This window comes from Cryptomeria japonica, unplaced genomic scaffold, assembly GCF_030272615.1.
Source record: "Cryptomeria japonica unplaced genomic scaffold, Sugi_1.0 HiC_scaffold_202, whole genome shotgun sequence".
In the NCBI taxonomy this organism is placed as follows: Eukaryota; Viridiplantae; Streptophyta; class Pinopsida; order Cupressales; family Cupressaceae; genus Cryptomeria; species Cryptomeria japonica.
Window position 1 is genome coordinate 157,735 of NW_026729024.1, and position 14,766 is coordinate 172,500.

Consider the following 14,766-nt stretch of genomic DNA (forward strand, 5'->3'; position numbering starts at 1 on the left):
GTTCCACGCTCTTCATCATCGGAACCATACTTGGTCTGCTCGGATCCAATATCAGCAAACAGCTCAAGTGTGGCACCACAGCTGCTGATGCCGACCTCAAGAACTCCTGCCCGAGTATGAGATCGAACTCATTCATTCCAATGGCGATCAAATCAAGCACACCCTGCCACGACCCAACTCGGATGACTTCCTTATGGATCTCACCGCTCACCTGCTGCGCGGGTGCGGTCACCGCCTTGAACTGATTTGTAGTGGGCTCGATCTTGAGTCCAAGCTTCTTCGCTCGGCATGCGGAGATGTAGTTGTGGGTGGCACCTGAATCCACCATAGCTAGCACCTTCTTGTTGCCAAAGAAAGTCTCCACAAAACACAACTCGTGCTTATCGGCCACTTCGGTAGAATGTTGCACTGCATTCAGGAGTTGCAAGGTGCTCATTGCGGGCAACTTCTTCTCCTCGAACAACAGCGCGTTGATCCTACTCCGATCTGGACAGCTCCGTGCCCAGTGATCATCTTTGCCACAGATGAAACACCCTGGATCACGATCCTTCTTCTTCTCAGTCTGTGTGTGATCTTTCTTCTTCGGGTTACCTTCTCCATTCGACTTCTTCGGTTTCTTCTTCCTGGGCTCGCCGTTAGGATCAGAAGGAGGTCCGCCTCCCTTCTTCTCTTTCCGGCGGAAGTTCTTCTTGTAGTCTGTTCGAGCTCCACCAAAGCCCCTAGCTGCATCGCCCTTATAATCGAGCAGCCCATCCGCAACTGTGATCGCCTCGGCCAAAGTCTGAACTTTCTGTCTCCTCAGCTCATCCTTCGCCCAGGGTTGCAGACCCTTAGTGAAGAGGAATAACTTCTCGAAGTCGCTCAACTTGGTGCATTCCAAATCCAACACCTGAAATGCCTTGACATACTCTCGAATAGTGCCGGTATGCTTGAGTTCATCGAACCTGGATCGGATGATCCAATCCGAATTCCCAGGTCGGAATTGATCATGAAGCGCTGCCTTCAAGTCAGCCCAGGACTTGATCGGTTTCACCGTCTTCCCAGCGCGTTCATCTGCCTGATGCGTTCGCCACCACAGCTTCGCACTGCCGGTAAGGTATGTTGCAATATCCTTGACCTGTGCCTCATCAGACGTCTTCGGTGCACACGACAGGTACTCCTCAACATCCCAGAAGAAATTATCAAGTGCCTTGTCATCGCGCTCACCGTCATAAGTTCCAACTCGAGTTGCCTTAGAACCATGCGTTCCTCCCTGCAACAACGAATGGAAGATCTGTTGCCCCTCTTTGAGGAAGCGGATCTCTTCCCTCAAAGACTCTATCTGTTCCGCCAGCTTCGACCACTCTGCCGTCATGCGCTCCTCGAGGTCGGACTGTTCCAAGTCCTCGAGTCGATTTTCATGGTCTTGGAGCCAATCGCGGTGCTTCGGATCTTTCCCCTTCGAAGACACCTTCGCAGCCTTACTCTCAGGTTGCACGACCTCCACTTCATGCTGACTATCTGTATCTGCCATCTCTCGATCTGCACAGCCCCGGATCTGATCCGAAGCTCTGATACCAACTGTCACGGGCTTTGGGAGTTAAGCCTGTGCGGCACCGACAAGTCCCGACCCGACTCGGATCCGTTCAAGGTCAGAGACCTTCGGCCTACGCCTCGTCCCTTCCAATATTGCGCTAAAGCGGAATGCACAATGAAAATGCAGATCGACTTGCTCCCAGAATGCATAAAAGGATACGATGCAATGCGGAATAAAATAGACAACACAACATTCAAAGGTGGAGCGAGGTGCCCATATCCTTTATTATTATCCTCAAAGATTACAATGCTGGATAGAACTCGGTATTGAGAAATACCGGTCGCCCCCAAATGGATTGCCCAGCCAGCCAATCTGACTCGGACAAGTTACAAAGAGTCCCTTCGACTCAGACTGGGATCGGCTCGCTCGAGAGGAGAACCAGTTAGCTCCTCGAGGTGCCAGATCGCCAAGTCACAAGACCCCAATGCTCGCCTGAGCAATAAAGTCCCTCGCTGCAATACTCGCACTCAGACTTGCGACGCCGAAGACTCGCATCTGTCTGCTCGTCTGCTCGCTGCCGAATGCTTGATCGCTGATGATCCTGATTCTGAATCTGCCTCTGCTTCTTCCTTGCCAAGAATGAGCATCCCGCTCATCTTATATACTGGAGGGTTGGACCCAAATAAAAGAGCCGTTGGGCGGATAGGGCCGGCCCAAAAGGAATCCCGCCAATGGAAAATTAGCGCCCATATAGGTCCGGACTCATATGAGTTAAGTCCGCGCTAAGAAGAACATCGGCCAAGTCCCATGTCGGCCCCCGCCAAAGAAATAAAACATATCGGCCCCGCCGATGAAATGAATTAAGTCGGCTGTGTGAAACACCAACTCCATGTCGGCTATGCAAAAGAAAGAGTTCCGATGCAAAATGGAACCCCACTAAGGCTGGACCCGATCCAAAAACTGTGCAAGTATTCTGCCCAATGCAGACCCGTTACAGGGGAGGTAGTGTTCTCGAGCATCCTCCCCCCGTGCCCGTTTATGTCGATTGATGCTGGTGCTCGACTGGTTGGAGCGCTCGGATGCAAAAATCTTGCACCAGGATTTATCGATTGTGATGGACACGGCAAGTCTCCTGATTGCTATGCAGGAGCTCATCGTGAATCTCTATGCGGCCTTGGTATGGACTCGACCTGCGGAATGGTTCGGCAATGGTAGTCGCTCCAACACGTCCTTGCAATGGCCACAGAGGTGATTCGACTAGAGCTCCAGTCTAGCTTTTGGGTTGCTTGGCGGACTGGTATAGCCGCGATCGAGTTCCGGCCATGAACGTTTTAGATAGCTCTTGGGCTTTCTGGGACGGAAGTCGGAAGTTTGGGCTGTTGTCCGATTTGATGACCATTCTTCGGATGTGTGAGAATCGGACAAATAACTTATATAGGGGACTGTCACGGGCTTTGGGAGTTAAGCCTGTGCGGCACCGACAAGTCCCGACCCGACTCGGATCCGTTCAAGGTCAGAGACCTTCGGCCTACGCCTCGTCCCTTCCAATATTGCGCTAAAGCGGAATGCACAATGAAAATGCAGATCGACTTGCTCCCAGAATGCATAAAAGGATACGATGCAATGCGGAATAAAATAGACAACACAACATTCAAAGGTGGGGCGAGGTGCCCATATCCTTTATTATTATCCTCAAAGATTACAATGCTGGATAGAACTCGGTATTGAGAAATACCGGTCGCCCCCAAATGGATTGCCCAGCCAGCCAATCTGACTCGGACAAGTTACAAAGAGTCCCTTCGACTCAGACTGGGATCGGCTCGCTCGAGAGGAGAACCAGTTAGCTCCTCGAGGTGCCAGATCGCCAAGTCACAAGACCCCAATGCTCGCCTGAGCAATAAAGTCCCTCGCTGCAATACTCGCACTCAGACTTGCGACGCCGAAGACTCGCATCTGTCTGCTCGTCTGCTCGCTGCCGAATGCTTGATCGCTGATGATCCTGATTCTGAATCTGCCTCTGCTTCTTCCCTTGCCAAGAATGAGCATCCCGCTCATCTTATATACTGGAGGGTCGGACCCAAATAAAAGAGCCGTTGGGCGGATAGGGCCGGCCCAAAAGGAATCCCGCCAATGGAAAATTAGCGCCCATATAGGTCCGGACTCATATGAGTTAAGTCCGCGCTAAGAAGAACATCGGCCAAGTCCCATGTCGGCCCCCGCCAAAGAAATAAAACATATCGGCCCCGCCGATGAAATGAATTAAGTCGGCTGTGTGAAACACCAATTCCATGTCGGCTATGCAAAAGAAAGAGTTCCGATGCAAAATGGAACCCCACTAAGGCTGGACCCGATCCAAAAACTGTGCAAGTATTCTGCCCAATGCAGACCCGTTACATCCTCCCCCACTAAACTAGTGGCGGCGCCCTCGACGCCAGCACCCCTGCACAAAGCACTGGGAGGCATTGACCCAGAAATCTACTCCTGTCTGGGCGGGTTCCTCCTGGAGAGGAACTCCATGATTATCTCCTCGTCTCGCCATAACGACTCACTGCGTTCCCAGGAAGCGGAGTCGCGTCCCTGTCCTTCGAACATCACCAAGAACTCACGGATGCCGTTCTTGCCTCCTCCTCGTGTTCGCATTGCAAGGACCTGGCTGACTCTGCGGTCCGGATTGTCCAACACATTCGCCGGGCCTCTGTTCGGAATATTTCTTATCAGATCTTCGTCATCTGGATGATGCGGTCTCAACTGAGAGACGTGGAAAACAGGATGAGTCTTGAGATGGAGGGGTAAGTTGAGTTGGTAGGCGACGGGATTGATCTTCCGAATGACTTCGAAAGGTCCATCAAATCGTCTGACCAACGAAGCACTCAGCCCCTTTGGGACTTTGAATCGGTCCTGATCCATGCGAACCAAAACTTTGTCGCCAACATCAAACTCCAATCGACGCCTGTGTCTGTCAGCAAACTTCTTCATCCTGTCTGAAGCCTGGGTGAGATGGTAACGAGCCAAGTCCACCTTCTCATTCCAGCTCTTCAGTCGTTCTGTTGCATCAACATTCTCGCCTTGGTATCCTGCCAAGACTGTGTGGGGTGAAAGAGGTTGTTGGCCCGTAGCCAACTCAAAAGGACTGAACTTCGAGGACTCACTCCTCTGCAGATTGTAGGAGAACTGGGCCACATCCAGCAGCTTAGGCCAGTTCCCCTGATCCGAGACTACGAAGTGCCTTAGGTAGTCTTCGAGGATGCCATTAATCCGCTCTGTCTGTCCATCAGTCTGGGGATGGAACCCCGAACTCATCAGGAGTCGGGTCCCAACAATCTTGAACAACTCCTGCCAGAAGTTCGAAGTGAATCGAGGGTCCCGATCACTTACAATGCTCAAAGGTATACCCCAGTTTTTGACCACATTCTTGAAAAAGAGCTCGGCCACCTCCTCGGCTGGACACGAGGTCTTACATGCAATGAATATTGCATACTTACTGAACCTGTCTACCACGACCATGATGCTAGAATGTCCATCTACCTCCGGCAACTGTGTGATGAAGTCCATGCTCACACTTGCCCAAGGTCGCACAGGAACGGGGAGAGGACGCAACAAGCCCGCCGGCTGCAACATCTGAGCTTTGTCTTGCTGACAAGTGAGGCAAGTCCTCACATACCTCTCAACATCGTCCCTCATGTTAGGCCAGTAGAAGCCTCTTTCCAACAAGGCCATTGTTCGCTTCTGTCCCGGATGCCCTGCCCAAACGGAATCATGACACTCCTGCAAGACCTCCTTGCGAACATCTCTCCACTTCGGAAGGTAGACTCGGTTTGCGGCAAAGTACAGGAGTCCATCCTGCATCAAAACTCCACCCATGGCATAGTCGGACGCATCGGTTTGGACCTCAAAAGGTTGGCCATATTTCGGCAAAGCAAGGACTGGCTCCTCAGTCAACTTGTCTTTTAGCAACTCAAATGCTGTCTGCTGCTTATCGCCCCATTTCCATCCGCGGTCCTTCTTCAACAGATCCGTCAAGGGGCTCGCAATCCGGGAATAGCCTGCTACAAACTTGCGATAGTAGTTAGCTAAACCAAGGAACTGTCTCACCTCATGCACATTGCGAAGCGGCTCCCAGTCTCGGATTGCCTGAAGCTTCTCCGGGTCTGGTCGGATCTGGCCATGACCAAGAATATGGCCCAGAAACGGCACTTCCTTCTGCGCAAAAGCACACTTTTCCTTCTTTGCGAACAGCTGATGTTCTCTCAACAAAGCAAACACCTCCTGAAGGTGCCGCTTGTGTTCCTCCATGTCTCGACTGTATACCAAAATGTCATCCAGATACACAACAACGCACTTGTCCAATAATGAGCGAAACACATCGTTCATCAAGGTGCTGAAGGTTGCAGGAGCGTTAGTGAGACCAAAAGGCATAACCAAGAATTCATAGCTACCATACCTCGTCGTGATCGCGGTCTTCTCCTCATCACCTGGCGCGATCCTGATCTGATAGTAACCCTGCCTCAGGTCCAACTTGGTGAACACTCTTGCATCGACCAGTCGATCAAAGCTATCCGCTATGAGAGGTAACGGATACTTGTTCTTGATGGTGAGCTTGTTCAAAGCTCGATAGTCCACACACATCCGAAGGCTTCCATCCTTCTTGCGCTGGAACAATACTGGAGCAGCATAAGGTGATCTGGAGGGACGCAAGTATCCTGCCTCAGCGAGCTCTGCCAACTGCTTCCTCAACTCTTCCATCTCTGGTGCGGAGAGTCGATAAGGAGCCTTCGCTGGTGGTCTTGCCCCTGACTCCAGTTCGATCCTGTGATCAACGTGCCTCCTCGGTGGTAACACAGCTGGGAGCTGGTCTGGCATAACATCCGCAAACTCGGACAACACATCCTGGATCGCCGAGGTGTTAGAGGGTCCTGACGACTCTCCTTCATCCCAATCTCCAATCAGTGCGGCCAAAAACAACTCCTCCTGCCTTCCCTTGCCAACCTGCTTAGCACTGAGCGCGTTCAACAGGAGATCCTGTTCCACGCTCTTCATCATCGGAACCATACTTGGTCTGCTCGGATCCAATATCAGCAAACAGCTCAAGTGTGGCACCACAGCTGCTGATGCCGACCTCAAGAACTCCTGCCCGAGTATGAGATCGAACTCATTCATTCCAATGGCGATCAAATCAAGCACACCCTGCCACGACCCAACTCGGATGACTTCCTTATGGATCTCACCGCTCACCTGCTGCGCGGGTGCGGTCACCGCCTTGAACTGATTTGTAGTAGGCTCGATCTTGAGTCCAAGCTTCTTCGCTCGGGATGCGGAGATGTAGTTGTGGGTGGCACCTGAATCCACCATAGCTAGCACCTTCTTGTTGCCAAAGAAAGTCTCCACAAAACACAACTCGTGCTTATCGGCCACTTCGGTAGAATGTTGCACTGCATTCAGGAGTTGCAAGGTGCTCATTGCGGGCAACTTCTTCTCCTCGAACAACAGCGCGTTGATCCTACTCCGATCTGGACAGCTCCGTGCCCAGTGATCATCTTTGCCACAGATGAAACACCCTGGATCACGATCCTTCTTCTTCTCAGTCTGTGTGTGATCTTTCTTCTTCGGGTTGCCTTCTCCATTCGACTTCTTCGGTTTCTTCTTCCTGGGCTCGCCGTTAGGATCAGAAGGAGGTCCGCCTCCCTTCTTCTCTTTCCGGCGGAAGTTCTTCTTGTAGTCTGTTCGAGCTCCACCAAAGCCCCTAGCTGCATCGCCCTTATAATCGAGCAGCCCATCCGCAACTGTGATCGCCTCGGCCAAAGTCTGAACTTTCTGTCTCCTCAGCTCATCCTTCGCCCAGGGTTGCAGACCCTTAGTGAAGAGGAATAACTTCTCGAAGTCGCTCAACTTGGTGCATTCCAAATCCAACACCTGAAATGCCTTGACATACTCTCGAATAGTGCCAGTATGCTTGAGTTCATCGAACCTGGATCGGATGATCCAATCCGAATTCCCAGGTCGGAATTGATCATGAAGCGCTGCCTTCAAGTCAGCCCAGGACTTGATCGGTTTCACCGTCTTCCCAGCGCGTTCATCTGCCTGATGCGTTCGCCACCACAGCTTCGCACTGCCGGTAAGGTATGTTGCAATATCCTTGACCTGTGCCTCATCAGACGTCTTCGGTGCACACGACAGGTACTCCTCAACATCCCAGAAGAAATTATCAAGTGCCTTGTCATCGCGCTCACCGTCATAAGTTCCAACTCGAGTTGCCTTAGAACCATGCGTTCCTCCCTGCAACAACGAATGGAAGATCTGTTGCCCCTCTTTGAGGAAGCGGATCTCTTCCCTCAAAGACTCTATCTGTTCCGCCAGCTTCGACCACTCTGCCGTCATGCGCTCCTCGAGGTCGGACTGTTCCAGGTCCTCGAGTCGATTTTCATGGTCTTGGAGCCAATCGCGGTGCTTCGGATCTTTCCCCTTCGAAGACACCTTCGCAGCCTTACTCTCAGGTTGCACGACCTCCACTTCATGCTGACTATCTGTATCTGCCATCTTTCGATCTGCACAGCCCCGGATCTGATCCGAAGCTCTGATACCAACTGTCACGGGCTTTGGGAGTTAAGCCTGTGCGGCACCGACAAGTCCCGACCCGACTCGGATCCGTTCAAGGTCAGAGACCTTCGGCCTACGCCTCGTCCCTTCCAATATTGCGCTAAAGCGGAATGCACAATGAAAATGCAGATCGACTTGCTCCCAGAATGCATAAAAGGATACGATGCAATGCGGAATAAAATAGACAACACAACATTCAAAGGTGGGGCGAGGTGCCCATATCCTTTATTATTATCCTCAAAGATTACAATGCTGGATAGAACTCGGTATTGAGAAATACCGGTCGCCCCCAAATGGATTGCCCAGCCAGCCAATCTGACTCGGACAAGTTACAAAGAGTCCCTTCGACTCAGACTGGGATCGGCTCGCTCGAGAGGAGAACCAGTTAGCTCCTCGAGGTGCCAGATCGCCAAGTCACAAGACCCCAATGCTCGCCTGAGCAATAAAGTCCCTCGCTGCAATACTCGCACTCAGACTTGCGACGCCGAAGACTCGCATCTGTCTGCTCGTCTGCTCGCTGCCGAATGCTTGATCGCTGATGATCCTGATTCTGAATCTGCCTCTGCTTCTTCCCTTGCCAAGAATGAGCATCCCGCTCATCTTATATACTGGAGGGTCGGACCCAAATAAAAGAGCCGTTGGGCGGATAGGGCCGGCCCAAAAGGAATCCCGCCAATGGAAAATTAGCGCCCATATAGGTCCGGACTCATATGAGTTAAGTCCGCGCTAAGAAGAACATCGGCCAAGTCCCATGTCGGCCCCCGCCAAAGAAATAAAACATATCGGCCCCGCCGATGAAATGAATTAAGTCGGCTGTGTGAAACACCAATTCCATGTCGGCTATGCAAAAGAAAGAGTTCCGATGCAAAATGGAACCCCACTAAGGCTGGACCCGATCCAAAAACTGTGCAAGTATTCTGCCCAATGCAGACCCGTTACAGGGACTGTGTTGTCTCACGCAGCCCCCTCCGTGCCCCTCTATCTCGACCGATGTTGGTGCTTGAAAGGGTTGGGATCGCTCGGATTTATAAACGTGCACCACCATTTGTCGAGTGTGAGGGACGCGGCAGGTCTCCTAAATGCTATGCGGGCGCTCTCTGAGAATCTCTATCCGGCCTCGACACAGACTAGTCTTGCTGAATGGTTTGGCACTGGTAGTCGATCCAACACGTCGTTGTTGTGGCCGCCTAGGCGATTCGATTCGAGCCCCCGTCTAGCTTTTGGGTTGCTTGGCGGATTTTGCCCTATCCGCAAGTGAGCTCGGTCCCTAAACGTTCGAGAAACCCGATTGCTATGCGCCGACTCTCTTTCTTGCGAGCCTCCATCTAGCTTTTGGGTCTCTACGGAACGGAAGTCGGAATCTGGGACCGTTGTTTGATTCGACGAGGCAGACTACGGTTGTGCGAGAATCGGACAAATAACTTATATAGGGGAGGTGTTGACTGGAGCATTCTCCCCCGTGCCCCTCTAACTCGACCAATGCTGGCGCTCGAACGGTGGTAGCGCTCGGATTTTCATTGAGCGCCAGCATTGGTCGATTTAGAGGGGCATGCGAGATTCCCGAATGCTATGCGAGGGCTCTAACGGAAATGTCTATTGGTTTCGGTATGGATGCAATTGCGAGTGGTTCGGCAAAGGTAGTCGTTCCGATGCGTCCATGTCGTGGCCAAATCGATAATTCGATTTGAGCCCTCGTATAGCATTTGGGTCTCTCGATGTGATTCCGCATTCCAGTCCCTTTGGGCACTGCTTGAGCCGCATCCCAGGGGGTTCCCTTCCCAATAATCTGCCTCGCAACCCGATTGCTATGCGGTGAGGCTCCTCGGCCGCCTCGGAACTATCTGTGTATCAGACGCATCGCGGGATAAGGGGTTGGCAACGGTAGTCGCCCCAAGCGCGTCCGATGCTTGGACCATTCCGAGGCGGCCCTGAAGCCTCTTCCGTCTAGCCGTTGGGTCCTTCTCGCCGCATCCCTCGCCTCGCACCCCGATTGCTATGCGGTGAGGCTCCTCGGCCGCCTCGGAACTATCTGTGTATCGGACGCGTCGCGGGATAAGGGGTTGTCACTGGTAGTCGCCCCAAGCGCGTCCGATGCTTGGACCATTCCGAGGCGGCCCTGAAGCCTCTTCCGTCTAGCCGTTGGGTCCTTCTCGCCGCATCCCTCGCCTCGCACCCCGATTGCTATGCGGTGAGGCTCCTCGGCCGCCTCGGAACTATCTGTGTATCGGACGCGTCGCGGGATAAGGGGTTGTCATTGGTAGTCGCCCCAAGCGCGTCCGATGCTTGGACCATTCCGAGGCGGCCCTGAAGCCTCTTCCGTCTAGCCGTTGGGTCCTTCTCGCCGCATCCCTCGCCTCGCACCCCGATTGCTATGCGGTGAGGCTCCTCGGCCGCCTCGGAACTATCTGTGTATCGGACGCGTCGCGGGATAAGGGGTTGTCACTGGTAGTCGCCCCAAGCGCGTCCGATGCTTGGACCATTCCGAGGCGGCCCTGAAGCCTCTTCCGTCTAGCCGTTGGGTCCTTCTCGCCGCATCCCTCGCCTCGCACCCCGATTGCTATGCGGTGAGGCTCCTCGGCCGCCTCGGAACTATCTGTGTATCGGACGCGTCGCGGGATAAGGGGTTGTCACTGGTAGTCGCCCCAAGCGCGTTCGATGCTTGGACCATTCCGAGGCGGCCCTGAAGCCTCTTCCGTCTAGCCGTTGGGTCCTTCTCGCCGCATCCCTCGCCTCGCACCCCGATTGCTATGCGGTGAGGCTCCTCGGCCGCCTTGGAACTATCTGTGTATCGGACGCGTCGCGGGATAAGGGGTTGTCACTGGTAGTCGCCCCAAGCGCGTCCGATGCTTGGACCATTCCGAGGCGGACCCGAAGCCTCTTCCGTCTAGCCGTTGGGTCCTTCTCGCCGCATCCTTCGCCTCGCACCCCGATTGCTATGCGGTGAGGCTCCTCGGCCGCCTCGGAACTATCTGTGTATCGGACGCGTCGCGGGATAAGGGGTTGTCACTGGTAGTCGCCCCAAGCGCGTCCGATGCTTGGACCATTCCGAGGCGGACCCGAAGCCTCTTCCGTCTAGCCGTTGGGTCATTCTCGCCGCATCCCTCGCCTCGCACCCCGATTGCTATGCGGTGAGGCTCCTCGGCCGCCTTGGAACTATCTGTGTATCGGACGCGTCGCGGGATAAGGGGTTGTCACTGGTAGTCGCCCCAAGCGCGTCCGATGCTTGGACCATTCCGAGGCGGACCCGAAGCCTCTTCCGTCTAGCCGTTGGGTCCTTCTCGCCGCATCCCTCGCCTCGCACCCCGATTGCTATGCGGTGAGGCTCCTCGGCCGCCTTGGAACTATCTGTGTATCGGACGCGTCGCGGGATAAGGGGTTGTCACTGGTAGTCGCCCCAAGCGCGTCCGATGCTTGGACCATTCCGAGGCGGACCCGAAGCCTCTTCCGTCTAGCCGTTGGGTCCTTCTCGCCGCATCCCTCGCCTCGCACCCCGATTGCTATGCGGTGAGGCTCCTCGGCCGCCTTGGAACTATCTGTGTATCGGACGCGTCGCGGGATAAGGGGTTGTCACTGGTAGTCGCCCCAAGCGCGTCCGATGCTTGGACCATTCCGAGGCGGCCCCGAAGCCTCTTCCGTCTAGCCGTTGGGTCCTTCTCGCCGCATCCCTCGCCTCGCACCCCGATTGCTATGCGGTGAGGCTCCTCGGCCGCCTTGGAACTATCTGTGTATCGGACGCGTCGCGGGATAAGGGGTTGTCACTGGTAGTCGCCCCAAGCGCGTCCGATGCTTGGACCATTCCGAGGCGGCCCCGAAGCCTCTTCCGTGTAGCCGTTGGGTCCTTCTCGCCGCATCCCTCGCCTCGCACCCCGATTGCTATGCGGTGAGGCTCCTCGGCCGCCTTGGAACTATCTGTGTATCGGACGCGTCGCGGGATAAGGGGTTGTCACTGGTAGTCGCCCCAAGCGCGTCCGATGCTTGGACCATTCCGAGGCGGACCTGAAGCCTCTTCCCTCTAGCCGTTGGGGCTTTCTCGCCGCATCCCTCGCCTCGCACCCTGATTGCTATGCTGTGAGGCTCCTCGGCCGCCTTGGAACTATCTGTGTATCGGACGCATCGCGGGATAAGGGGTTGGCAGTGGTAGTCGCCCCAAGCGCATCCGATGCTTGGACCATTCCGAGGCGGCCCTGCAGCCTCTTCCGTCTAGCCGTTGGGGCCATCTCGCCGCATCCCCCACCTCGCACCACGATTGCTATGCGGTGAGGCTCCTTGGCCGCCTCGGAACTATCTGTGTATCGGACGCATCGCGGGATAAGGGGTTGTCACTGGTAGTCGCCCCAAGCGCGTCCGATGCTTGGACTATTCCGAGGCGGCCCTGCAGCCTCTTCCGTCTAGCCGTTGGGGCCATCTCGCTGCATCCCCCACCTCCTCGGCCGCCTCGGAACTATCTGTGTATCGGACGCATCGCGGGATAAGGGGTTGGCAGTGGTAGTCGCCCCAAGCGCGTCCGATGCTTGGACTATTCCGAGGCAGCCCTGCAGCCTCTTCCGTCTAGCCTTTGGGGCCATCTCGCCGCATCCCTCGCCTCGCACCCCGATTGCTATGCGGTGAGGCTCCTCGGCCGCCTGGGAACTATCTTCGTATCGGACGCATCGCGGGATAAGGGGTTGTCACTGGTAGTCGCCCCAAGCGCGTCCGATGCTTGGACTATTCCGAGGCGGCCCTGTGGCCTCTTCCGTCTAGCCGTTGGGGCCATCTCGCCGCATCCCCCACCTCGCACCCCGATTGCTATGCGGTGAGGCTCTTCGGCCGCCTTGGAACTATCTTCGTATCGGACGCATCGCGGGATAAGGGGTTGTCACTGGTAGTGGCCCCAAGCGCGTCCGATGCTTGGACTATTCCGAGGCGGCCCTGCAGCCTCTTCCGTCTAGCCGTTGGGGCCATCTCGCCGCATCCCCCACCTCGCACCCCGATTGCTATGCGGTGAGGCTCCTCGGCCGCCTTGGAACTATCTTCGTATCGGACGCATCGCGGGATAAGGGGTTGTCACTGGTAGTCGCCCCAAGCGCGTCCGATGCTTGGACTATTCCGACGCGGCCCTGTGGCCTCTTCCGTCTAGCCGTTGGGGCCATCTCGCCGCATCCCCCACCTCGCACCCCGATTGCTATGCGGTGAGGCTCCTCGGCCGCCTTGGAACCATCTTCGTATCGGACGCATCGCGGGATAGGGGGCTGTCACTGGTAGTCGCCCCAAGCGTGTCCGATGCTTGGACCATTCCTAGGCGGCCCTGAAGCCTCTTCCGTCTAGCCGTTGGGGCCTTCCCGCCCCATCCCTCGCCTCGCACCCCCGATTGCTATGCGGTGAGGCTCCTCGGCCGCCTTGGAACCATCTGTGTATCGGACGCATCGCGGGATAAGGGGTTGGCACTGGCAGTCGCCCCAAGCGCGTCCGATGCTTGGACCATTCCGAGGTGGCCCTGAAGCCTCTTCCGTCTAGCCGTTGGGGCCTTCCCGCCCCATCCCTCGCCTCGCACCCCGATTGATATGCGGTGAGGCTCCTCGGCCGCCTTGGAACTATCTGTGTATCGGACGCATCGCGGGATAAGGGGTTGGCACTGGTAGTCGTCCCAATCGCATCCGATGCTTGGACCATTCCGAGGCGGCCCTGCAGCCTCTTCCGTTTAGCCGTCGGGGCCTTCCCGCCGCATCCCTCGCCTCGCATCCCGATTCCTATGCGGTGAGTCTTCTCGGCCGCCGCGGAACTATACCTGTTATTGCTACTGCATCCTTCGGCTGGTAACCTCCTCTGCCGCCTTGGAACGTTCTCTTTGTCGGACGCGTCGCGGGATAAGGGGTTGGCACTGGTAGTCGCCCCAAGCGCGCCCGATGCATAGACCGCTCCGAGTCGACCTTGCTTTCAGCCTCTCACATGCATAGACCTCTCTGAGTCGACCCTGCAGCCTCTCACGTTTAGCCTTTGGAATCTCGCCTCACAACATGATTGCTATCCTTGATGCATCCCTTGCCTCGAGCCCTGATTGCTTTCTTGGCTGCATCCCTCCTCTCCTCACAGCCCGGTTGTCATCACTGCTTCATCCGTCGCTTCATGCATTCTGGCTGCTGGGCCCTTCCCACCGCACACCTCGATTGCTATCTCTTCTGCATCACACACCCCGATTGCTATCTCTGCTACATCCCTCGGCTCTCACTTCTGCATCCTTCGCCTCACACCTCGATTGCTATCAATGCTGCATCCGTAACCTCACACCCCGATTGCTATGCGGGGAGGCTCCTTGGCCGCCTTGGAAATTTCTGTGTGTCGGACGCACCGCGGGATAAGGGGTTGGCACTGGTAGTCGCCCCAAGTGCGCCCGATTCTTAGACCGCTTCGAGGTGACCTCGTAGCCTCTTTCGTCCAGGCTTCCTGCCTTCAACGCCCTTTTTACACCTCGATTGCTATGCGCGGGCTCGTTGGCGTCTATCACCTCTCTGCGAAGAGTGGCACGATGATTGTTGGGGTAAATCGTAGCAGTCCGATCTCTGGCCTTGGGCCATTGTGAGGGCTGATCGATTTCCTGTGCGCATCTCGTGTTCGCCCAGTAACAGACTCGACGACTTGTAATCGGTCTTGTTCCCGATTGTTCCTGGAGGTAGTCTTCG